We start from the raw sequence: 27,714 nt of genomic DNA on the forward strand, positions 1-27,714 counted from the left end.
GTGGGGTCTATCCTACACATTGTAGCATATTTAGAGCATCCCTGGCTTCCACCAAATCGTCTCCAGTGTGACAGCCTAAAGTGTCTCTGAACACTGCTCAGTGTCCTCTGGGGAACAATGTCACCCCTCATTAGAAACACAGTTTTAAATTAACCTCTCAAAATACTTTTGTTGCACTGGTATATTTGTAGTTTTGATAAAAAAATATGAAAGACAGTCAAAAGTATAAATGACACAGCCATGCCATGAAATAGTAAGCAAACATCAAAATACTGAATCGCATTACACTGTACTGATTAGAAGGATTGCCATAAGGTACTATTGAGCAGAAAGAAAAGAGAAAATCAAGCTGGGAAAAATAGCTCATCCTAAACATAAAGAGCACTTATGATTTTAATTAAGAGTATATGTATGTGCACATAACAAAAATAAATAAGATGCTTGAACATTAAAAAAAAAACTAAATTGTAACATGATTGTGACTAGCCAATATATTAGTCTGTCAGCACACTTATAAAACTAATATGAGCAGATGTTCTAGTGAGAAAAGGAGATACAGCAAAGTGAGGAGGCAATATTAAGCTCTAGGTTTATCTGGTAGATACCGAATGACTTTGTTTTAAAAATATATTGTAAAAGATTTAATTTTAAAGCTCTTTCCTCTAATTATCTCATACCTCTTTCTGCATTTATGATTTTCTTTTGGGAAGTATAAATGATCCTGTGGTCACTTAACGACTGCACCCACTGAGCCCTTGCCAAGTGTTGACAGGTGTCTGAAATAAGAGCCAAGCCATGTTGGCACACACCTCAGATTCATTCCCTGGTCCAATCAGACGGCACACAGACTAGCAGACACACAAAGGCAGTCTGAGACCCATGCCAACGAGCATCCTTTCAGACTCTGCCAAATTCTTGCACCAAGCAACATGTTGACTAATGAACACCATGCCTTATTAGTGGCAGTAACTGCCACAGGAAAATACATCTCAGTACTTTCCACAAATCCCTTCTCTCACCTATTGAACCAGACACTGAATCAGGATACACAGTCATGTCCTGCTATAAACCTGCACTGGAGATCTGCTAGGGAACTATTCTCAAAACATTCTAAAAGAGTAAAATAAGCTAAATTAACCATATAGCGTATAGATTAAGATCTCAGTACCCTGAGTTCAAATCCCAGATCTAACCCTTACCTAGAAGTGTGATCATGGGAAAATTACTTAGCCTCTCTAAGCCTCTTTTTCTTATTTGTAAAATGAGGGTAATATTACCGACTTTGTTGGGTTGTTGTAAAGAATTAATAGTATTTTTAAAATTTTTTTTAAATGTTTATTTTTTTGGGAGAGAGAGAGACAGAGTGTGAGTGGGGTAGAGGCAGAGAGAGAGGGAGACACAGAATCCCAAACAGGCTCCAGGCTCTGAGCTGTCAGCGCTGAGCCAGACATGGGGCTCAAACTCACAAACCGTGAGATCATGACCTGAAATGAAGTCAGATGCTTAACCAACTGAGCCACCCAGGAGCCCCAAGAGTTAATAGTCTTAAAGCATTTAGGACAATATCCAGCACATTGTAACCATTATATAGATGTCTGCTATTATTATTATTCCACCTTTGAAAATTTTGAGACTATAAGGTATGTGAGTAGTCTTAAATTATATTACTCTGTTCTTATGCTGATGAAACTAAAATAAAAGGCATCCCTATTTTGGATTAGATGGGACATTAACAAAGAGAATTTTTTAGACATGATGAAATAGAAAGTGAAATAGCACAGGTTACATAAGCATCATAAATAGAGAAAAGTATGCATCTTGGTACTTAACTAGGTATCTACCATGGCATATATGCCTTGGACTATGAATTTCAGTATACAGGGGGAATTACCTGGGAATCGTTGAACAGTAACCATTGATAAGTCCCATCCTGGGAGATTTTGATTCGGTAAATGTGGTAAGGGCTCTGGGAACAGGAATTGTTAAGAAGCTTATATGTGATTCTCAGGGCCAACCTGGTCTGGACATCACTGATATGGAACAAATTTACTGAAGTTACTGACTCTACCTTGATTCAGGTCTGCATTCTAGGAAGGTGTGGAGGGTCTTTGTCAACTGTGGGGTATATGACATGGTTGATAATTGTCTAGCTTGTAGTTCTGTCACATACTCTGGAGTATTCTGTCTTTAATTACTTGGGTTGAATATCTTACAACCATCTCATTCCTCTGCTGGCCATCAAACTGTAAAGCTTGTCAAATGGAAGACCTGATAATTTGAGCTAATGAGAAAACCAGTGTGTATATTTTGAGATAGATTATTTTAGAGAATTGGTTGTTTAAATTGATTCATTGCAGCAAACTCACATTTCATATTTTTGATAAATATTTAATCAAGCATATTATGTTCCTTACTTTATATGCTTACAAAATTTTATTTTTAGTGAAATAATTTCAGTTGAAATGCATTGATAATAAAAAAAAAAAAAAAAAAAAAACATGCTTATACCAGTGCACTGAATGGTGTGGTGATATTAAAAGAACAGCCAAGCTGACAGTGATCTCCATTAGCTGGACTCACATTTTTATTTTATAGAAGAGAAGGCGAGGAGACTAAGGCTCTCAAATGTTAATTGACCTTTACAAGGTCCCAGATCTCATTAGTGGTTTTCCAGTTCTAGAAAACTGTTTGTCTGACTGCAAAGCCAATATCATTCACTAAGCTCCCTGGCCTTCAAATATCTTTGAGTTTATAAATTTTTTTGTTGCATTTTTATTAATAATTGGAGAAAAAAAATTGGAAGTTCCACAAATTAAAGTTTTCTATGATTCAATTTGTCATTAAAAACCTAGTGGGGGGCGCCTGGGTGGCGCAGTTGGTTAAGCGTCCGACTTCAGCCAGGTCACGATCTCGCGGTCCGTGAGTTCGAGCCCCGCGTCGGGCTCTGGGCTGATGGCTCAGAGCCTGGAGCCTGTTTCCGATTCTGTGTCTCCCTCTCTCTCTGCCCCTCCCCCGTTCATGCTCTGTCTCTCTCTGCCCCAAAAAATAAATAAATGTTGAAAAAAAAAATAAAAAAAAAAAAAAAACCTAATGTATTTAAATAACTCTTTGAACATCATTAATGTGCTAATCCCAAATACTTTTTTTTATGTGTGAATGAGGAGCCTATTTAATATGACCTTTTAAATATAAGCAGATGAAATTGAATCTACTTTCCTCACTGTGGATGTTGTAGCAAGAAGATGGTTGGCTGGTGCTTAAGTGGTCTAAGAATCTTTTGTAATATGTTTTTTTCTCCTTTGCCCAGATTGAGTTAATTCCCTTCATTAGAGCATGCCAGTCACACGTAGAGAGCTGAGCTATGCCAGCTCTCTAAATCCTCCCTATCTCAGCTTAGAACAGGCAGAACAGATGCAGAGATTTCTGCTGGGTGCCCTCTGGAAGGGCACCTGTAAAGAACAGGTTAATAGAATATTTTCCAGTACAGGATTTTTAAAAGAATAATAAATATGGACTGAATTCTTCTTGACCTTTTATTTAATGAGAAGAAAGTCTTTGAAAAAAAAAAAAAACACAAAACGGAACACAGTAAATATCACAGAAAGGGCACGGAACATACGCAGGTTTTGCATGGCTTCTATCCCATTGGATAAGATATTATTTTTCCTTACCTTTTTGTTCTTGTAAAATAGTCCCTAATATTTATAGCTCAATATCAATTTTTAATTAATAGAATCTATTTTAGAGCAGTTCATAGGAAAATAGAGCAGAAAGGAAAGTTCCCATAAAGTTCCCACTGCCCCCACCCCAACCTCACCAAGTTTCACCTACTATTAACATCTTGCATCAGGGTGGTAAATTTTGTACAACTGACAAACCAATATTAATACATTATTTTTAACTAAAGTCTGCTGTTTACATTAGGGTACACTCTTTGTGATATATGGTTCCATGGATTTTGCAAAATGTTTAAAGTTATCGACCCAACCATTGTTGTATCATACAAAATACTTCTCTGCCCTAAAAATCCCCTGTGTTCTACATATTCATTCCCCTTACCCAACCCTTCAACAATTGATTTTTTAAAGTTTATTTATTATTTTAAAGACACAGTGCGAGTGGGGAAGGGACTGAGAGAGAGGGAGTGAAAGAGAATCCCAAGCAGAGCCTGATGTGAGGCTCGAACTCATGAACTTGTGAGATTATGACCTGAGCTGAAACCAAGAGTCAGACACTTAACTGACTGAGCCACCCAAGTGCCCCAACAATTGATTTTGTTACAATTTGTACAGTTTTCCCTCTTCAAGACTGCCATATAACTGGAACCATATAGTATATATCATTTTCAGATTGGTTTTGTTCACCTGAGTAGTATGCTTTTAAGGGTTTTCATGCCTTTTTGTGGTTTGATAGCTCATTTTATATCACTGAATAATATTTTATTTTATGGATGTATGTAGCACTGTTTGTTTATCTGTTACATTTTGAAGGGCATCTTGGTTGCTTCCAGGTTTTGGCAATTATGAATAAAGCTGCTATAAACATGAATGTGCAGGCTTTTTTGTAAACATAAGTTTTCAGTACATTTGAATAAATATCTAGGAGCACAATTGCTATATATCATAAGGTGAGAATATAAACATAAGGATATAAACATTAGAATATATTTAGCTTTTTAAGAAACTGCTGAACTGTCTTCCAAAATGGCTTCACCATCTTGCCCTCCTGCCAACAATGAATGATAATACCTGTTGCTCCATATCTTCCGCCAGCATTCAGTCTTGTCAGTATTTTGGGTTTTAGCAATTCTCATATCTGTATAGTGGTATATCATTGTTATTTTAATTTGAAGTTCTCTAATGACATGATATTGAACATCTTTTTTTGTATACTTATTTATCATCTGTATTTCTCTGTCTCTCTGTATGAGTGTGTGAGGTGTTTGTTCAGATTTTTTGCCTACTTTTTAATTGCTTTTTTCCTATTGTTGACTTTTGAGAGTTCTTGTATATTTTGGATGTAGTGGTTTTATTAGATATGTATTTTGCAAACATTTTCTCCCTGTATGTGGCTTGTCTTTTCATTCTCCTAAGAAAATCTTTTGCAAAGGGGAGCCTGGGTGGCTCAGTTGGGTAAGCATCTGACTCTTGATTTTGGCTCAGGTCATGATCTCATGGTTTGTGAGATCACGTCCAATATCAGGGCTCTGCACTAACAGCATGGAGCTTGCTTAGGATTCTCTCTCTCTTTCCCTGCTCACACTCTCTCTCTTTCAAAATAAATAAATAAATTAAAGAAAAAAAAAACAGAAAATCTTCTGCAGAGGAGAAGTGTTTCATTCTAATGACATCCAACTTACCAAGTTTTTCTTTTATGAATCAGGATTTTAGTGTTGTGTCTAAAAACATATTGCCAATCTTGAGGTCACATAGATTTTCTTCTCTGTTGTCTTCTAGAGTGAGTTTGTCAATTTTCACAAAATAACTTGCTGGAATCCTGACTGGGAGTGCTTGAATCTATAGATCAAATTGGAAAGGATTGACATTTTAATGATATTGAGTTTTCCTCTCCATGAGCATAGATATTTCTCCATTTATTAAGAGCTTTTATTTCTTTCATCAGAGTTCTGTAGTCTCCCTATATATATTTTGTTAGAGCTCACCTAAGCATTTTATTTTTGTAGGAAGTTTTAAATAATGCTGTGTTTTAAATTTCAAATCTGTCCGTTCATTTCTGGAATACGGGAAAGTAATTGACTTCTGTGTATTGACCATGTGTTGTATACTGCACCTTTGTTGTATGTATTGCTTATTAGATACAGGAGTTATTTTGTTGATATGGGAAGAGGATTTTCTATATAGACAATAATGTCATCTGCAAAAAGAGACAGTTTTATTTATTCCTTTCCAATATTTATAGCTTTTACTTTGTTTCTTGTCTTACTGTGTTAAGTACAACTTCCAGTATGAAGTTGCATAAGGGTGGCACATAAGCAGCACCATTTTCTTGTTCTTGATCTTCTAGGGAAAGCATCTAATTTTTCACCATTATTAGTATGATGATAGCTGTAGTTGTTTTTTTTTTTTTTTTTTGTAAGTGTTCTTTATCAAGTTCAGGTTGTTCTCTTTTCCTATTTTGCTGAGAGCTTTTATCATAAATGGGTGTTATGTTTCTTTCAAATGCTTTTTCTGCATCTGTTTGATACAATCATATGATTTTTCTTCTTAAGCTTATTGATTAGATGGATTCCACTAATTGCTTTATGAATGTTGATCCAGTCTTGCATAACCAGGATAAATTCCATTTGGTCATGGTATATACTTATTTGTATACATTGTTCTATTTTCTTTGCTAATATTGAGGATTTTTACATATTAATGAGAATATCCATTTGTGGTTTCCCTTTCTTGTAATATCTTTGGACTCCGTTTTAGGATAATGCCTCATGGTATAAGTTAGAAAATATGGTTCCTGCTTCTATATTCTGGAACAGATTTTAGAGAACAGGCATCATTTATTCTTTAAATGATTGATAGAATTCACCAGTGAAAACATCTGGGCATTGTGCTTTTGGTTTTGGGTTGTTATTTATTTGATTCAATTTCTTTAAAGTATTCAGATTATCTGTTTCTCTGCTTCAGTGAGTTTTGGCAGATTGTGTCTTTCAATAACTTGATCCACTCATTTAAATTACCAGATGTGTGACCATACAATTGTTCATGATATTCCTTAATTATGTAAAATTCTATGGGTTCAGTAGTGGTAATCCCTCTTTTTTTGATATTAGTAATTTGTGTCTTCTCTCTTTTTCTCTTGGTTAGACTCTATAGGCGTTCAGCAATATTATTAATCCTTTCAAAGAACCAGATTTTGATTTCTGTGATTTTCTCTATTTTCCTAATTTGCTATTGATTTATGTTTTTACTTTTATTATTTTCCTAGAGTCTGAGGGTAGAAACATACACTATTGATTTTCGATCTTCTCTTCTTATATATGTTTTTGATGTTATTAATTTCTATTACTCTTTTTGATGTATCCAGCATATATTGATAGGTTGTGTTTTCACTTTAATTTAGTTAAAAAATATTTTTAGAATTTTCTTGAAACTTCTCATTGATCTATATATTGTTGAGGAGTCTCAAAAACTGGAAATATTTTGGGATTTTTCCACCTATCCATGTAATTGATCTCTAGTTCAATCCCACTATGTTCTGAGAGCATACTTTGTATAATGTCTGTTCTTTTAAATTTGTTAAAGTGAGTTTTATGGCCCAGAATGTCATCTATCTTGGTGAATGTTCTATGTGAGCTAGAGAAGAATGTGTTTTCTGCTGTTGGATGAAGTATTCTATAAATGTCAATTAAATCCAGTTGATTGATGGTCCTGTTCAGTTCAACTACATCCTTACTGATTTTCTGCCTGCTGTATCTGGCTACCACTAATAGGGGAGTGCTGAAGTCTCCAAGTATAATAGTGGAATCATCTGTTTCTCTTTGCAGTTCTATTGCTTCACATATTTTGACACTCCATTATTAGGCATATAGATATTAAGGATTGTTATGTTTTCTTGATTGCCCCTTTTATCTTATGTAATGCTGCTCCTTAAAACTTTCATTGCTCTGAAGTATGTGCTATCTGAAATTAAGATAGCTTCTCCAATTTTCTTTCGAGTAGTGTCAGCCTGGCATGTCTTTCTACATTCCTTTATTTCTACTTTATTTGTGTCTTTATATTTAAAGTGAGTTTCTTGTAGACAATGTACAGATGGGCCTTATTTTTTTTTATTACTCTGAGAGTCTGTCTTTTATTTTATTTAGACCATTCACATTTAAAATGATTAATAGTTGCATTTTCTCTTTGTATCTACTGTATTGTGTTTTCTATATGCTGCTATTCTTTGTTTCTTTTTTGTTTTCTACTTTTTCTACCTTCTTTGGTTTTGATTGAGAATTTTATCTGATTCAGTTCTCTCTCTACCCTTAGCTTATCAATTATACTTCTTTTAAAAAAGTTAGTGGTTGCATTAGTGTTTGAAATACATAGTTATGAGTAATATAAATACCTTTCCAAATATCACCACAGCTTCACAGATACTGCATGTACCTTATGACAGAGATTTCCCAATTCCTCACTCCATTTACTCATAACATCACTATCATTTATTTTATTTATCCACAAGTTATTAACTACTAAATACATTATTGTTTTTATTTTGAACAGGTTGTTAAATCCATTAAAAGTAAGAGAAAATTAAGTTTTATATATTACATTTACTTATTCCTTCTCCACAATTCTTCCTTTTTTTAGGTAGATCCAAGTTTCTGAACAATATCATTTACCTTCTCCTTGAATAACTTTCAACACTTCTTACAAGGCAAACTTACTGATGATAAATTTTCTCTATTTTTGTTTGTCTGAGATTGTCTTTATTTATACTTGATGTTTGAAGAAGAATTTCACTGGAAACAGAATTTTAGTTTGGTGGATATATATATATATATATATATATATATATATATATATAATTTATTATTTATTTATTATTAAACATTTATTTATTTATATTTGAGAGACACAGAGAGACAGAGCACCAGTCAGGGAGGGGCAGAGAGAAATGGAGACAGAATCTGAAGCAGGCTTCAGGTTCTGAGCTGTCAGCACAGAGGCAGATACAGGGTTCAGACTCATAAGCCACCTTGAGATCAGGACCTGAGCCAAAGTCCCTTAACCAGGACCCTTAATCAACTGAGTCACCCAGGTGCCCCTGTTGTTTTATTTTTCTTTCAACACTTTAAATATTTTACTCTGCTCTCTTATTGCTTATAGAAGACAAATCTCTAAAGGAGTTTGATATAACTTTTACCTTGTTTCACTATAGATATGTTTTTGTTTGTTTCTGTTTTGTGTGTGTGTGTATGGGTGGTGTGTGTTTGTTGTTGTTGTTTGTTTGCTTGCTTGTTTTTTACCTTCCTTCTGACTTCTTTCAAGATTTTCTCTTTGTCTTTGGTTTCCTGAAGTTTGAATACAATATGCCTAGATACAGAACTTTTGGTATTTACCCTGCTTAATGTTCTCTGTGCTTTCTGGATCTATGGTTTGGTGCCTGTCATTAGTTTTGGAAAATTCTCAGTCATTATTACATTAACTACTTCTTCTTTTCCTTTCTCTAATTCTTTTCCTTCTGGTATGCTACACCTTTTGTAATTATCCTGAAGTTCTTGAATATCCTGTTTCATAGTTTTCTTTTTTTCTCTTTGAATTTCAGTTTTGGAAGTTACTATTGTCATATCTTCTGTTTTTTTCTTAATGTTTATTTATTTTTGAGAGAGCTCAATCAGGGGAGGGGCAGAGAGAGGAGGACAGAGGATCCAAAGTGAGCTCTGGACTAATGGTAGCAGCAAGCCTGATGTGGGGCTCAAACTCACAAACCATGATATGACCTGAGCCAAAGTCAGCTGCTCAACCAACTGAGCCACCCCACTATTGTCATATCTTCAAACTCACTGGTTATTTCCTCAACCATGTCTAGTCTACTGATGAGCCTATCAAAGGCATTCTTCATTTATGTTACAGTGTTTTTGAATTCCAGCATTTCCTTTTTTCCCTTTGAGTTTCTACCTATTTGCTTATATTAACCGTCTTTTCTTGCATGTTGTCTACTTTTCCTATTAAAGACTTTGGCATGCTATATTTAGCACATTAATTTTCCCATTAGATTTCTTAGTATAGTTATTTTAGATTCCAAGTTTACTTATTTCAAAATCTCTGCTATATCTGAGTCTGGTTCTGATGCTGAGTCTGGTATCTGATCTGTTTCTTAAGACTATATTTTTTTGCATTTTTCTACATGATTTGCAATTTTTATTGTTGTTGTTAAAAACAATGCATAATGTATTAGGTAAAAGGAACTGAGGTTTTATGGTTGTCTGGCTACAAGTTAGAAGCTCTTGTGGCAGAGCCTAAAATTTCCTCTGGTGCTCTTCTGTTTTCCTTGGGTATCCCTAGAGACTCTTTAAAAAACATCTAAGTCTTGTAGTTCTTTTAGCTATAATCCTATTTTATTACATAAGAGTATTATTAATGTGATGGTAGAGCGTGGGGTTTGGAAGTCTTATAGTTAGCTCTCAGTTTTTTAGTGAGCCCGAGTTGGGTATTTCGCTTCCCCCAGATGGATTAAATTTTGATAAAATCCCGATAGGTTTGGTTTTGATACAACAGTTTAATAATTTCCCTTGAGGTTAGGACTTGTTAAAGGGAACAGAAAACTCTTATTGCAAAAGAATTATTTTTTTTTCCTTGCCCTGCTGGAAGCAAGAGGAAATTTTTCTTATATCTTATGGTAAGACTCTAGTAGAGGGTTCCTGGAGTTAAAACTCAGGAAAACATGAATATCCCCTAAGACTGAGTTTCTAGAACATTTTAACTCTCAAGCTAAATTTTTTTTTTTTTTTTTTTTTTTTTTTTAAATTTTTTTTTTTTTTCAACGTTTATTTATTTTTGGGACAGAGAGAGACAGAGCATGAACGGGGGAGGGGCAGAGAGAGGGAGACACAGAATCGGAAACAGGCTCCAGGCTCCGAGCCATCAGCCCAGAGCCCGACGCGGGGCTCGAACTCACGGACTGCGAGATCGTGACCTGGCTGAAGTCGGACGCTTAACCGACTGCGCCACCCAGGCGCCCCCTTAAATTTTTAATAGTTTTAACTGAATGTGGGTTATTTTTATCAGGGGGAAAAAAAAAACCCTGATGGCCTTAGCAAACAAATTATTCAACAATTTGCATGAATTTATTATCAATTTTCTATATCAGAATTTACATAAAGCTACAAGATTTAGTTCTTTCATAGATGAGCATATACATCTCTATGTCCATTCACAGAATAGGCACATTTTTAAACAGCTGAACATATGCATACCCTCTCATATAATGACCCCAAATACAATATTGGAATTTCCTTGTAGGTGAAGGAAAATTTGTGAAACTTAACTTGGGGTCTAAATCTCAAATGTATGCAACCATAAAAAAGATCAAGAATTTAAAAACAATTAGCTCTACCCAATACAATATACCTTATTCTAGAAGATCTTAATGACTTTAAAATCATTGTAATTTATTAATATAACTGTAAATAAAATTAAAAATGATATTATTTTCACATATACCATATGATAGGTCTAATGGTCAAAACTTGAGTGAATAACATATGGTTTACCATGATCAAAGAAAAGCTTGAAAAGGAACAGCACATCCTGTTGAAAGGATAATGATAACCCTGTGACAGATACTGTGTAATTATAAAGCATGTACAAAACTTATTACTGTATGCATTCTGTTAAGTTTAAGAGCATTGATACATGTTTCTGCTCCTTTTAAAACATACTCTAAAATTAATTTAAATAACATTGACTAAATAAATACTTAGAAACATTTGAATTTTTTAAGAAAGTAGAATCTGAATATTTTTACAAAAGAAACAAGATAAATATGTGAAATGATGGATATGTTAATTAACTAGATTGGGGGAATTCTTTCACAGTGTGTACATTAAACCAAATCGCCACAATGTACAGTTTAAATATCTTACCATTTTATATTTACCAATTGTACCTAAATAAACCTGAAAAAAATTAAGAAGAGAGAAAACATGTAAAAAAAAAATTTGGAAAAAATAAAATTGGATACATACCTCAGAAAAAGTTAAATTAAAATTGATTTAAATTTAGCTTGGTTTCCATATGATAATTTCCTTAGTAAAACAAACCCAAGCATTTTTTATTTACATTAAAAATAGCCTTAAGGGTTAATAGAGTAATTAAACCTGCTATGCACTTCCCCATAAAGGAGGCTAGGGAGTGATGATCTATGTGTCTGAGATAGTTTGAATGTTCCAGAGGACTAGTAGGTCTGCACTAGTCACTGTGCAGGCTTGTCTGTTTCTGGAATCTTCCTTCTTACTAGATTTCTTGGGGATAGCAAATCTAGGTTCCTATTTCTTCTGTACCTCCTTCCAGTTTTAGGTAACATTTTGTTCCACTGGTAGATGAGCTTACCTGAGGAGAGCAATGGTTATGGCAGAGGTAATGATGAAAGAGTGTGCCTCTCACTGGCTCCAAAAGCAATTACGGATTCCACAGTTCTTGGAAAGTCCCACTGCTTGTGTATTTCAGCTTGTTTCTAGTAATTATGGTATCTAACACTTCCCTCAAGAACCTGTTGTGCAGGAATCTGTTCTCTTGAGTCCCTTCTCTAGCATTGCCTGTCCTTTTTCTCTTCTATTGAGGAGGAGGAACTCCACTGGAATGATCAGCCCATGTTAGATCACAGCTTGGGTAGCAGGTGATCTGGATGGCAATTTACTACTAGTTCCTCATTGGATCTCCCCAGACAGAGTTCAGGTCCCTGGGTGACCACTTAATGGCTGTGTAACAATTGTCAAGTCCCTCACCTTCTCATAGACCTAACACTCTACAAATAAAATTGAGAGGAAATTAAGATAAATATAGGTATAGAAAAACAATGATACCTACATCACAGAGTATTTTGAAATTTAAGTGAGATAATGCTACTAATTCAAAGTATTATGTAGAATAAACACTGAATAGAAGATATGTTTTACGTATTAACTTTTTCTCTCTAAAGTATAATGTAAAAATGCTGAGACAGTTTTCCCCAGGTTTGATTAGTGTGTTTTTATATAGATTCTGAATACTGGTTTAGATACTGTTTGGATGATCATGCCATGATGGTCTTATCCACTTGAACTGGATTATAAAACTGAATCTTGTAAAAACTAGAATGTGAGGATCATGAGGGCAGAAATGAAGTTTTATTAATGCCATACCTCCCGATGCTCTGTTTAGTGCCTAGAAAGTGCTCAATAAATATTATTTTATAAATTGAACACTGAAAGCTATGCTTTTGGAATTATAAAGAAAATATGAGTCTCTGAACAATGGGAAACATACCTAGGGAGGTACATAGATAGATTAGTATTTAAGAGTTGTTATATAAAATGATTGTTTTCCATTCTCTTATAATGCAATCTTCTCACTTCAGTGGGAGTGTAACATATAAATATAATGGTTACAAATAGGAATCTAAGAATTTGGCACAAGCCATACTGTGCCATGCAAATTATGCATTATAAATTCAACTCTGACAATGACAAGGACTCTTGTAGCATGCCTTGTGAGCACTGTCCCTAATGACAAAGAGAAGCAAATAAAAGAAAACATCCTCAGCATGATCAGGCTCTGGGATAAACCTTTCTCACTACCCAGGAAGAATTATGAGTCTGAGGCCAAAACAGAGGTAATACATGGAGTTTCTGATTTCCAAACCTGTTTTTAATGCAACTCTAAAGAAGAATTCTGCTCATTTTCTTGATTTACTAAGTCAGTAACCTAGAGTTTAGTTCTTCCTCAAAATTTTATATCATGTCTCTATTTTTCATTCTCTCACACACCCTCAATGTCATCTTTCAATCTGTATCCTCATTTCACACAGTTTCTGGCATACAGTAGGTGCCCAATAAAAGCTTGCTAAACTTGCTTCATGAAGATTTTTTTAAATCTTTCATTGCCAGAATATTTAGACTGACTAAATTAGTAATTTTATCTTTACTTAATATGCTTCTAAAACGTGCTTCAATTTCTACCACCTCTTGAGAACTCAAAGCCTCAGTGTAAATTCACAGTACAGACAGTAAAAAACACAGCTGGTAAACCACAGGGCAAATTTGCAAACCCTTGTGTTGCTTGATTTAGTTCAGTTAATTACTGTTTATTTTGAATAATTATGCTATAGTCTGTAGTTTAAAAAACATTTTTGTCTGAGCAAATTGATAGAAATATTTATCAATGTCTTTAGTTAATGCTTTAATTTCCCCCAGATAATCACCGTAGAATGCAAAATTTAGCTTACTAGTCTCCATAATAGGAGTTGATATATGCTTAGCCTTCTCTTTTAAATATTTTTTGCTTTGTCTTGGTTTTGATGAAGCAATGAATGTTAGTGGTAAACCTGGGAATTCTAACTACCATCTGTCTGATCCACCTGCTAAGCCCTTGCGTCAACTGATGCTCAGGTGTCATTGAACAAAGACACTGCATCTGGCTTTAAAGTGGATCTGTGAAGTTCTGGTTATAATAGGTTTACATCACCCCCTTTAGCACAGTTTATTTCTCCAAAAATGTAGAGATTTAAAGAATAAAACCAGGGGAAAATATTACACTCCTTAAAACTTTCCACTGTTCTCAAAATTTTATTTAAACAGTAATTGATTCTGCAAGCTGTATTCCTTCCCTAGTGTTAGAGAACAATAAAATTAAATAAAGAATGGCTGCTTTCTTGTTATTGATTGTTGTAGGAATAGGCAAGCACCATTTCTTTCAGCTTTCCACTCTTCTTTTTTAAGTTTATTTATTTATTTTGGGAGAGAGAGAGAGAGAGAGAGAGAGAGAGAGAGAGCGCAAGGGCACACGCAGAAGGGGCAGAGAGAGAGAGAGAGGAGAGAGAGAGAGAATCCCAATCAGGTTTTGCACTCCATGCTGAGCCTGACACAGGACTCTTTCTCATGACCATGAGATCATGACCTGAGCTGAAATCAAGAGTTGGACGCTTAACCAATTGAGCCACCAGGCGCCTCATCTTTTTTTTTTTTAAGTTTATTTATTATTTTTGAGAGAGAGAGAAAATGGGGGAGGGGCAGAGAGAGAAGGAGAGAGAGGAAATCCCACTGATTTCCACACTGATAGTGCAGAGCCCAAGGCAGGGCATGAAATCACAAACCTTGAGATCATGACCTGAACCAAAGTCAAGAGTTGGAGGTTTAACAGACTGAGCCACACAGGCGACCCACAGCCTTCTACTCTTAATCATCTGCTTCCCCTCTTCCCAATCTATTGTCTTCTCCCTAATATGCTTTAAGGTGTAGGGAGAATTGGCTAGGATGCCATAGTCTAGAGAGATTCGACTTTGAAGCTGGAACTGATGGTGTTGCTGTGGTCATTTCCTGTAAGTGAGGTGAGATGCTTGCCCTCAATCACTCAAGGATATGAAATCCTGCATAAAAATACCACCAAATTTTAGTCACTTAGTGACAAATTAAGTATTTAATTTGTCCTTAACCAATATCTGCAGCCATAGTAAAAAATAAGAATATTTCTATAAACACAAAGGAATCATTGAAAGATGTGCTTCGTTCCTTCTATTTGCATGCCGGTTAACTAGTCCTCATAATCATTGTTGCTTTTTTCAGCATGTTTCCCCGTCCTGACATTAGTACTCTAAGTGTGATAGTCAATTTTCAGGATGGATTTTTTTTTGATAACCTATGTTATTACATCAATATTTCAATGGATATTTTCCTGAAGGAAACATTTCATGGATTTGGTGTGTGTGTTGTTTAGAGTTAACCCTGCTGAGTTTATGAAGGAGTCAGGCCCAAGGAAGAAAAAGAAGCCACCTAGTTACATAAGCCAGCCTATAAATGTAATCTAAGTCCAATCTTGGTATTTGCAAAATTTATTCTCCAAACTACATGCCTCACATGCAGGATGAAAGATGTGCTATATTAGCAAAGTGGAGTACTGAATATTTTCATATTCTTTTTTTTTAATTAGACTGAATTCACAATTATGTCGATAGTTTGATAGTTTTTCTCTTTCTTCTTTGGATTTCTTTGGAGTAAAAAGGCGAAGTTACAACATTTGGTAAAACCAGGAATTTTGCAAAACCAAAACTCAATTTTATTTGCATTGAAGTTTCTGATGAAGTGTGCTAGTTGGTGGGTGGAGTTTGAGAATTATCATCAAGCTTGTGAGGTTGTGAACTTGCATTTCCTTTTTCTTTTTCATTTATATATGTTTTTTTTATTTAAATTTCACCAATGGATACTTTCTTTAGATTCTTTTTTTTTTTAACATTTATTTTTGAGAGAGAGAGAGGGAGAGAGAGAAACAGAGTGTGGGTGGGGGAAGGGCAGAGAGAGAGACACACACACACACACACACACACAGAATCTGAAGCAGGCTCCAGGTTCTGAGCTGTCAGCGCAGAGCCCAATGCGGGGATCAAACTCGAAAACCATGAGATCTCGACCTGAGCCAAAGTTAGATGCTCAATTGACTGAGCCACCTGGGTACCTCCACCAATGGATAGAATTTTAATGACAAAATGGCATCGGGAAATGAAAGTATGAGTGAAAGTGACAATATGAACATATACGTAACATTTTATTAGTTATAATGATCAAATCAGAAGCCATGTGATGATAAAGTTTTAGTAAATGCATTGCATGTTATAAAAACTGTGGTTGCAGTTTTTAAAAAGAACCTAAGATTTATCCTACTTAGAGATAAAAATTATGCACTTGTTATTAATGCTATCTGTGGAATGGCTGCCTGGGTTGTGTGTGTGTGGTGGGGTGTCTATCACTCCTAAAAAATACATTGGAATACAGAAAATACTTGTACCTCCCAAGGGCCTTATGTATCCCCCCTAAAACAGTCCACTTAAAGAGAAGCAGTCAGAGAGGGGCCTGGATGCGTAGAATTTTAGGTGAAGGTTTAGAATCACTGATGAATTAAAACCGAGCTGTGTTAGAGGAAACTGAATTGCCATTAAGAAAGATCAGAACCTGTAGCCAAACTTAATAGTATGATGTACCTCCAGGAAACAAGTATGGTATGATTGGGAAAGCTAAAATGAAAAAAGGAACTTTACAAGACAAAGTAAAATTCTTTATTCATTTAAGGTAAAAAGAAGATCAAAGAAAAAAACCACACATCTTTGAACAGGAAAAAAAAAACTGATAACTAAAAAGGCAAATGCATTTAATTTTTTAAGTTCTTTTTCTTTTATAGCAAACTTTGTGTCCATGTAACCAGAATATACAACTGTGAATTGGGATGAAATTGTTGAAACTGAAAAGAATAGTATGCTTGTCCACAAAGGCAAATCTAAAACATTGAAAATCTAATAAACTCAACAAAAAAAAGCATAAGACAGGCATGGAAAGATGTTATATTTACATACTCATCAATTCATTTATTTATACTAAATGTAATGAGTATTCATTATTCTCTTGCAATGATTAAAGGTGAACCACTGCAGTTTTATTTAACAGAAGAAAAAGTTGTGTATCTTGTATTTAGAAATTTTGATCTAGATATCCGATTCAATATATTTATGCATCCTAAATAATTTACTTGTGTTGCATGTAATTCGAATACATCTAAAAAGCCCACATGTTACTATTCCCATCTAAGTCATTTGAGCGGTTTATACTGGTAAATTTGGGTGAATAAATCTGAAATTTAAAATGTTCACATATACCACAAAATTCCTCATGAGTCCAAGATAGATAGACAGTTGTGGATTTTCTGTTTCCCTTTCTGTGACACAGTCAGAGAAGCTGGAATAAGAAACACCTCCAGCTGAGAATGAAAAAAGGGGTGTGTTAAAAATGAACAAGCACACAAACAAAAACAGAAACGAAGACAGCAAGGATTTAGGGATGCAAGGTCCTAGAGTATAGAGAAGGGAAGTGAGATTAACCCTACATTTGCAGCTACATTTATCCTGAAATGCTTTGCCAATTCACAGGGCATGGCTTGGATGCTGTGTAAAAAGCCATGAGTTGGTGGTTGTTGCAGCCTCACTGTGAAGGAAAAAAGTGACTTTGGGGCTACCAAGTCAACAAAGACTTGAGGGTCAAAGTTCCCGGATAAAGGGAAACAAAGAAGAGTGAGCCTGACATTCTCCCCATATCTTTTCCCCTTGAGGCAATTGCTGATTAAGGCACTGCTCAAGTATTGGAAGTGACACCAATAAACCAAGAAGTAAATGACTATTAGGGCTACAAACTAAACAAAAATATAAGACGTCTCATATTCCTGATCAAACAAAAATTGGAATTAAGCCCTGCCAAAAAGTAGGGACTAACAACAACACTCCAGGTTTTTTTGTGACCCCTGAGTAGGCTATATTCCAAGAGTAACTGCAAACTGGAATTTGACTTTCCTCACTAATTAAAAGGTGATCTGTCCATAATTTATCATCTTACCAAAACAAAATTTAATGTTCTCAGAGGAAGATAATATCAAGGATATCTATAATATTTCATATACAATATCTGATCTTGAATAAAAAGAATCCGGCACACCAAAAAATCAGAATCAAATGACCAAAATCAAACAACTTCCCTTCCTAAAGCAATTTAACTAATCTGCGGATAAATTCATGAATGAATTTAGTGAGACTGCTGGGTGCAAAATCACTATCTAAAGTTACTTTAACACCTCTAAATTAGAATAAACTGTCAAAACTGGATGTGTAAAAGATGATTTTTATAAGAACTTTAAAAATTGAATCACACTCTAGGTAATAAATCTGACGAATGATATATAAAAATTCTAAACTGAAAACTGAATATTACTAAGACAAAATTTTTTTTAAAAAACTAAATGAGTAGAAAGATATACCATATTTGGGAGTGGAAAGAGTCAAGAATTGGTAAAGATACCAATTCTTCCTAAATTATGTATAGATTAAATCATATCCCAATCAAAATTCATCTTTATTTGATGGAGGTTGTTAAGATTGACTATAATTTTAAGAAATTTTTAAGGATCAAAAACAGTTTAAACAACCTGAAAGAGGTACTCCACAAAATATCTAAGCTTATTATACAGCTAAAGAAATAAAACATTGTGTTATTGCTGAAAAGAGAAATGAATAATTAATTGAAATAGAAACAGAACAACACTTATACCTGGTATGTGATAAGTCACCATTGCAGTGCAATGGAAAAATATGGTGTTTTTAATGAATAATGCTGGGTCTGTTGTGTATCTGCAAAAAAAAATCAACATTTTGATTCCTTTTATATTATATACAAATTCAATAGCAGATTTATCGTAAAACATAAAGGATAGAACAATAAAACATCTAGACAAAATATGAGAAAACATTCATTATATTGTGACAAGCAAAGATTTCTTAAATAAGATTCACAGAGGATAAAGATTGACAAACTGGACTTTATTGAAATTTAAAAATGTGTTTATCAAAGCATACCATTGTGAGGGTGAAAAAGCAAGCCAGAGGGTAGATGTTTATAATATATAGTTCCAAAAATGACTTTTCATCCAGAACATGCAAAGGACTTCTGTAGACAATGAAGGTACAAAGGACCAACTTTTTGAAAATAGCAAATTTGAACAGGCCGGTTTCTAAAAACAGGAACCCAAATGGCTACCAACACAATGCAGATAAAAACATGATGAAATGTAACTAAGTACTGATCAGAATGGCTAAACTTTTTAAAAAGAAAGGAATATTTAATATCCAGTATTTTCATGATGCAGTACAACTACTGACGTGAGTGTTAATTTGTCAACTTGTATGGAGACTGTTCAGGAGTATATACTAAATACAAGCACACTCATATTTTACAGACCACCGGTTCCACTCGTAAAAATGCACACCCTCAAGATAACCACATATATGAACTCAAACTTATGTGAGAGAAGTTTTATAACAACGTTATTTGTAATGACTCAAGCCAGAAACCACCTAGTACCCATCAATAATGGAATGGATAAAGTGTGGCATCTTCATACACTGGACCATTTTAAACCAATAAAAATTGATTTGCTACATGCAACAGGATGCATCTTACAGACATAACTCTGAGAAAAATCCAGACACAGGATAGTATTTACGGTGAACTTACATCAAATTAAAGTTCAAAACAAACATGGGCTTATTTAATTTGTAAAATTATATTTTTACCGTTACCATGATATGTTTTATCGTTACCATGATACGAAATTTGCTTTTCCTGACATGTTAGGACTTCAATGAAAAATAAAGATGATAATGTCTGTCTCACTGCATTCTCACAGAAAGCAAGTGGGCTGATGTGTGTAGAGTAACGCTCACTGTTGGCAGCAGGTAAATATATGGCAATGAGAGTTCTTTCCCAACTGTTTCATCTGAACCTGTCAGAACCTGTTCATTTTCCCAGGTATCCTGTATTTCAGAATGGAAACCTTGAAGGCATCTTTATTCAATTCTCTTCTTTTGTTTCCCATATTAAATAAGTCATCAATCCCTTTTATCTCCTAAATATGTCTCCACATTTTGTTTTTTCTTTTCTCCATTGCTTCTGTTTTAAGTATACTTTCACAATAGTTTCATAATTAATTTCCTGTGTTTAACCTATTTTCCTGCTAAAGTATACCCCTGACAAAATTCTCTGAATTCAATTTATCTTTAAAAACATGTCTTGTTGTCACTTCTCACAAAGGTCTCAGTGTCTCCCGTGACTTCAAGCATTAAGAATACAATTCTTAATAATGCATATAATGCTCTCCAAAACATGACACTCATCTGTCTTTTGCATCTTCAATTACCCACCGGATATTTAAGGCTCTGCCATTCTAAGTGTCACACTTCCTGGAAAAGTCTTGTCGTTAAACATCTCTTTCTATGTTTTATTCATAGAACTTGCAATACTCTTTATACTTTTGATTTCATGTCATACTTTTTTGAAATTCTATATTTTCGTCAAGAGTACAGCCAAATTTCACCACTTACAATTAACCTTTCTGTCTTCTCCTCAAAAACCCAGTCTATTTCTTGGTGTGCTTATAATAGTATGTTTAGCATATTTATTGCAGTGATCATTTTCTTCTGTCTTGTATATGTTTCCGTTAATTGTGTACTTGTTTTTCTCACTCAAGCACATTTTCATGAAGATTAAGCAATGTGTGTAATTCATATTTTTTATTTCTCCATATTCAAGAACAGTGCTTAGCCTTTGAGTGGTCTTCCCCCTTCCCCCATGATCTAGAACTGAATTTAATATATGTGTATGAGAAAGAGAAGAGGAAAGCCTGTTTCAGAGAAAATGAATAAAAATCCAGTTATATTTTGTTTTCATTTTTAAAAGGAAATTAGAAAAAAAAACAGTTGTTATGTTTTTAATAAATATTTTAGTAGTTAATATTACTAAATATTGGCACTCAAAATACACCAAAGAATAACTAATATTAAAATATGCTATGGTGTGTCTGGAACATTTACCACTTTTAGCAAAAACATTTTTATTAAATTCAAATTTTAAGTAATAGCTTCAAATATGGGAAAGCCTTAGTTCCATAGTGCCTTCTAAATTTGGAAGACAAAAAATATTAAGCTTTTTTCTTACAGTTTAGCTACCATCACAATAGGTCTCTTCTTATAGAAGATACCTTCTCAAAAACAGCCCTCAGAAATACTGGAGAAGTGTGAGAAATAACTTAAATGTTCTCCAGAATTGTACCATACTTTTCTCTCAAGTTCTCATAGGGCAAGAGTATTGATTTCGTCTTTATGTTTCATGGTTAAAGGAATAGTTCTAGCCTTATAACGTGAGACCAAATATACTACATTGAAAAGAGATGTAACTCATCCTTTATTATGTCTTCATTAACTTTGAATTCCACTGCTTACTAATAGCAAACACATTTTCTGTGCATCACAATTTCTGCTACTTACTGAAAAGTTAGATTCCAGTATGAACTGAATTCAAAATCAATGCCCTCTACAACTGCTAAGAAAGTAGAGATCAATGATAAATAATATAAAATCTAGGTGTCTGAAATATTGGAAATATTTGTCATAAGATAAAAATTAATCTAAAAAGGTGTAGCTTAATAGAGTTTAACAAATCAAAATAACTCTATAAAACAAAAATGGAAAAATACTTTTATTTCCATTTTCTTTAAGTTATGATTTTTATTTTGGAGCACGCACATACACACACACACACACACAAAAGATGTAGATTTCCTTAGCGATTTACCACCATCTATGAAAAGTTAGTAGAACAAATTGGTGGAGAGTCCATAATGTCAGCAAGGGCAAACAGAATCATAAGTCATAGGTGGAAAGAGCCCCTAAAATCAGCGAAGCATCCACTCATCTAGTCCAAGAAACTCTTTAACAATACATTTACCATGGGCCCCATTACCGTACATTTAAACAGTTCAATTAGTGTGGAACTCACTACCTCCTCTAGGCAATCTCAATGCTAGAATTATCCTATTATTGAGTATAAATGTATTAAGTTAAATTTATCCCTGTATTGAATTAAATAGGAATGTCTGCATAAAATGCTTGTCTTTTAACAGGAAATGCCCATATGGGTTCTTTCTGGTGATTATCAAGACCCTGCTGCATTGGTTTTCCCAAAGTAAACAGTAATGGCTAAGAACATTATGTAGAAAGAACTCTAGGGTAACACTAAAATCTTCTGTGATCAAAAGTAAAGTCTGATGTGCTAAAGGCAACAATCAGTGAAGGATATAACCATCTGTTATTCATTTTCATTTGCTAAGCAGGAGCAGAAAGTGTCTTCAAATGGTTACCTTTTGAGATTTTGGTTTTAGGAAAAGCACAGTATTAGTAATTATGATTAAATAAAATGCTATGAAACCTCTGCATGACATAGTTAGGCAACATTAGGAATAACTTATCAAGGGTGCCTGGGTGGCTTAGTAGATTAAGCATCTGACTCTTGAATTCTGCTTAGGTCGTGATCTCAAGGTGTGTGGGTGTGAGCCCCGCATTGGGTTCTGCGCTGACAGTACTGAGCCTGTTTGAGATTCTTTCTCCCTCTCTCTCTGCCCCTCTCCTAGTATGCTCTCTATATCTCTTTAAAAATAAGTTTAGGGACGTCTGGGTGGCTCAGCTGGTTAAGCAACCAACTTCGGCTCAGGTCATGATCTCACAGTTTGTGGGTTCAAGCCCCACATCAGGCTCTGTGCTGACAGCTCAGAGCCTGGAGCCTGCTTCAGATTGTGTCTCCCCCTCTCTCTAGCCCTCCCCTGCTCACGCTCTGTGTCTGTCTCTCAATAATAAATAAACGTTAAAAAATTAAAAAAATAAATTAAAAATTAATAACTCATCAAGACCCAAATTGTTACATGAGAAAAAAAAATAATGATTATTTTATAGAACAATCTAATTCCTCACTCCACACATCTCCCTTTGTAGAAATCTGTGATCTAGCCACATCTAATATCTTTCCCAGTGACACATGGTATATCCCAACTAAACTTGGCTTGGGAATGTAACTGACCTCTTTATACTCTCTAGTATTGATTTTTGTTTACAATCCTTTTAAAAGTATGACGTTAGAGAATGACTTACTTATTTGCTACATCTAACTATGGAAAGATATGATATTCAGTTTTCTAGGGACAATAATTATTACAACAAAATTTGTTGGTGTGTATAAAAAGACTTTCAAACTAGTAAAATGCCACACAGATACATCTGGAAGATTACTGTTGAAATTGCTCTCATAAAAAAATGTTACACTTAGGGCTTGATGCTTAAAAACTACCAAGTTAATATTTCTCTTTTACCATGATTAAAAATACTTTTTACAGTATTGTATAGGCTGGAGAAATGGAGATCGCATCACCATAATTAAACCCAGATATAAAAAAATGAATTAGTGGGGGCCTGGGTGGCCCAGTTGGTTAAGTGTCTGACTTCAGCTCAGGTCATGATCTCAAGGTCCACGTGAATTCCAGCCCTGCGTCAGGCTCTGTACTGACAGCTCAGAACCTGGAGCCTGCTTAGGATTCTGTCTCCCTCTTTCTCTGCCCCTCCCTCGCTCACGTGCTGTCTCTCTTAAAAAATAAATATTAAAAAAAAAAAGAATTAGTAATTCAAATCAATGTAGTAACTGGCCAGATTAATATTTATTTTAACGGAGTCTTGGAACCCTAGTTATGACACATGAAAAGAGAAATCAATCACCATTGTCCTTTAGGGAATTTCTGAAGTGTGCTGTATTTCAGTTCTTATGCTCTTCACAGAGAAAAGAGTAAGAGTTTAAAAAAAAAAAAAAAAAAAAGGAAAGCTCAGCTCACTTCCTTTGAGTGAACATATCAGAACCTCAGCCTTCATTTTAATATTTTATCATCTTAAACCTTATAAAATTTTAACTCTCTAGATAAAAGTTTCATACAAAGGTAGATGCTGGCTTCTGACGAAGACTTTTATGGAAAGCCTTCTAAAGAAGGAAGAAGGCTCCAGATTGAGGTGTGAATATTTCATGTAACACAAGTCAGTTTCCATCAAAAGGCTCCTTTTGATGACATATAGAGCACCAAAATTGACTTTCAAATTTTGGATGGGTTGTATTACTAATATTAAAGTGATAAAATGACAAGTTATTTCTTTTTTATAGTTTCAGCTGATCAACTTAGATGATCAATTAAAGGCAGCATTTTCACAGTAAAAAGTTAAAACAGTAAATTGTTTGCTTACAGTTTTAATTTTATATTTCACATTCTCAAAAATATTTGTTAAATTGTCACTTCTAAATAAATTAGCTATTAGTTACTTCATTCCTCATTTTTCCCTCCCATTTTAATATTTTATGGTTTTAACTAATTTTGTTTAATGTCACTTCTAGTTTCTGTTAAAAGACAAGTAGAGTAATTTTGTTTTGTTTTGGAGTGAGCCAAATCAAATTTGAACAATACTAAATTTGTTTTTCTAATTTCATGTTCTGGGGACACTACATCATTTTTCTTGGCCTCGTTTTCCTCATATATAAGATGGGGACAAAAATACCTTCCTTTCTCATTTTTGTTATGAAGTTAAAACAGAATCATTGTACTGTATGTAAAAGCTACTGTAAATCATAAAATCCTATATAAATAAAGCATTAAAAGTTTACAGAGGTTGTGTAGTGCCATTGGCATGTCATAAATTATACATACTTACGTTTATGGCAACGATGATTATATTCTCTGCAGACAGCGCAAGCACAGGCAAAATAGCTATAGTTCATTTATGTACTGATTTAGCGCTCATTGATGTTTTTCTTAGTAATTCAGACCAAGGTCTAATAGTGATTGCTGGAACTCTGAAATCTGATAAGTTGTTGCAGAAGTATTTTAAAACATAAGTAGAGAACTTTAAAAAGGAAAAAATATAGCTTTTTAAGAACTAATGATACTTCTTCAACTTAGATTTAGAGGCAAAAAGAAATAAAATAATTGGGTTTAGAGACAAAAGAAATTTAAAAATTGGGTTCAGTTGTTACTTGGCAGCTCCATGATGAATACTCATCTAAACCTACTTAGCCTCAATTTTCCATGTCTGTAAAATGGATTTTAATATATCCCTTCTGGAAAAAAAAATGTCACAGGAAATATAAAATTAAATAATGAATAAGAAAGTAATTTCTAAACTATAAATTGCTAGTGAAACATCTATTATTAGTACTAAAGATATCGCATACAATAAAACAGGTCTAAACTGTAACAAGTGAATTTCTCTTTAAGACAAAGTATATTAGTAATGTAGACCAGAATAAAGCAAAATAAAAGTGGATGAAATGATTCTTCTAGCCTTACCATTATATCCTTAGGTATCAAAGTCTTTCTAGTTGGCTATTTTGCCAGATAATGTTGATGTAAATATGTACTATAGTTATTTAATAACCTCCTTGCTTACCAAAGATTATGAATTGGAACAATCTTTTATTCAAATATGCTTAAAATAAATCTAGAGATAATTACAAAATTAACACTGAATCTTAAATCATATTCTAAAATACACACAGAATTCTGGTAATTGTACATTCTAAGTAGCATCAACATTTTTGATAAGTGGATAATCACTCAACATCAAGTTCTGAGTTCTCAGAATGTCCATTTCTTGTCAGGCCAATCAGCATTACTGAAACTCGAGGGAGCATATATTTGAGTTAGATTCCTGGAAAATGTAATTTGTGCAGTAGTATCATGTTTCTTTTTCTAAGATTTTCCTTGAGACAGCATGCCAAGTTGTGGGGTGACGTATGCCAGGGCTAACAAGCTGAAGTCCCCCCCAAAATGAAATGGAATCTTGTCTCAGACTTCGAGGAGATCTCATCAATAATTTATTCAAACAGTTCCGTTATGATATAAGGGGGCTAAGGTCCAGAGATACAAAAATACATGTCTAAGGTTTTAAATCTGACCACTGAAAGCACTCATATTGGCCTCTGGCCTTAAAAGAGGTAACTATGCTACCTTTGAATATTGTTTTGCTTATGCCTGGAAATCTAGAGCAGCCAGAGAAATAGGATATAGTTACACACATTCATGGAAGGAAGAAAGTTACATTTTGTAGTTAAGAATTTAACTTTGTTTCTAACATGATGTTTCAATTCATATGTTTAGCTATATTTTTAAAGCAGTGTGTTCAGAAGTTGCTAAATGCAAATCACTAAAATGTGGCATGCATACTACTGCTTAGAAGTTAGAAGAATTTTCCTTTCCAATATGATCAGAATTTTATGCTTAATGAATGAATTGCCTATATTATTATTGACAAACAGTGAATGGGTGAAGTGATGTGTCTCTGAAGAACATGGACTTCATAAAATCTACTATATGGGACCAAAGTTTTCCTAAATGATTATTATGTATATAAATAAACTAATTTCCTTTTTAAGCTAATTTGGGTAATGTGTATACTTTTGCACAACAAACTAATTTCTTTTTTAAAAAAATTTAATGTTTATTTTTGAAAGAGAGAGAGAGAGAGAGAGAGAGAGAGAGAATGAGTAGGGGAGGGGCAAAGAGAGAGGGAGACACAGAATCCAAAGCAGGTTCCAGGTTCTTGATGTCAACACAGAGCCCGGCGTGGGGCTCAAACTCACAAACCCTGAGATCGTGACATGAGCTGAAGTTGGACGCTTAACTCACTTAGCCACCCTGGCATTGCTGATCTTGTTTTCATCTTTTTTTTTTTTTTTTAACGTTTTTATTTATTTTTGAGACAGAGAGAGAGACAGAGCATGAACGGGGGAGGAGCAGAGAGAGAGGGAGACACAGAATCGGAAGCAGGCTCCAGGCTCTGAGCCATCAGCCCAGAGCCCGACGCGGGGCTCGAACTCACGGACCGCGAGATAGTGACCTGAGCCGAAGTCGGACGCTTAACCGACTGAGCCACCCAGGCGCCCCTTATTTTCATCTTTTAAAACCAAACTGGTCAAGCTAAGTTGTTGTTTTTTATTTTTTTTGTTTGTTTTTAATTTTCTCTTATGTGCTATATCTATTACATTGTGTTTTTATGAAAAAATAGTATTGCATAAACATTTCTGACTGAGCTATTCCTGTATTTTGCACTGGTCCATATCAATTCTATTGTGTATGTGTTAGGATGTGTTAGGATGGTCAGTTGCAAGCTCCATAAAGGGATAGGCATTTTATTGACAGCAATAGTCACAATCCCTAACACAGGATAAATACTGGGTGAAGGAGCTTGTTTAAAACAGTCGATGTAACCTGAGTTTGAAACTATGAAGCAAAGATCTAAATCCCTAGAAAAACAATTCCCTTAATGCTTTGGATGAGAAGACAAGAGAATCCAGAATTGTAGCTTCTGTGTTTGGTGTGGTAAATTATGAAAACATGGGCTGTGAAGTCAGAGGAAGCTGGGTGCAAGTCTAGAATCTGTCACACTGTACTTGTGGGATCTTAGTGTATTATTTATTTTCTCTGCACAGCATGTTCTTCCTTTGTAAGATGGAGATAATTATCCTTACTTTCCAAAGGCTTTGGGAGGATTAAATGTGATCATTAATGTGAAACTCCCTCACAAAGTCAGCCACTGTGATCCTCCTGACTATATTAACCATCTTACTCC

At 34.4% G+C, this 27,714-nt stretch overlaps 1 protein-coding gene across 2 annotated transcripts in view; it reads left to right on the forward strand.

Moving 5' to 3' along the window:
• The window catches only part of KLHL1 (kelch like family member 1), a 358,028-nt gene that overhangs the window by 27,465 nt on the left and 302,849 nt on the right, over positions 1-27,714 (forward strand). The gene's annotated exons all lie outside the window — the stretch shown is intronic.

This window comes from Puma concolor, chromosome A1 (assembly GCF_028749965.1).
Source record: "Puma concolor isolate L17-30 chromosome A1, mPumCon1.1.hap2, whole genome shotgun sequence".
Classification (NCBI taxonomy): Eukaryota; Metazoa; Chordata; class Mammalia; order Carnivora; family Felidae; genus Puma; species Puma concolor.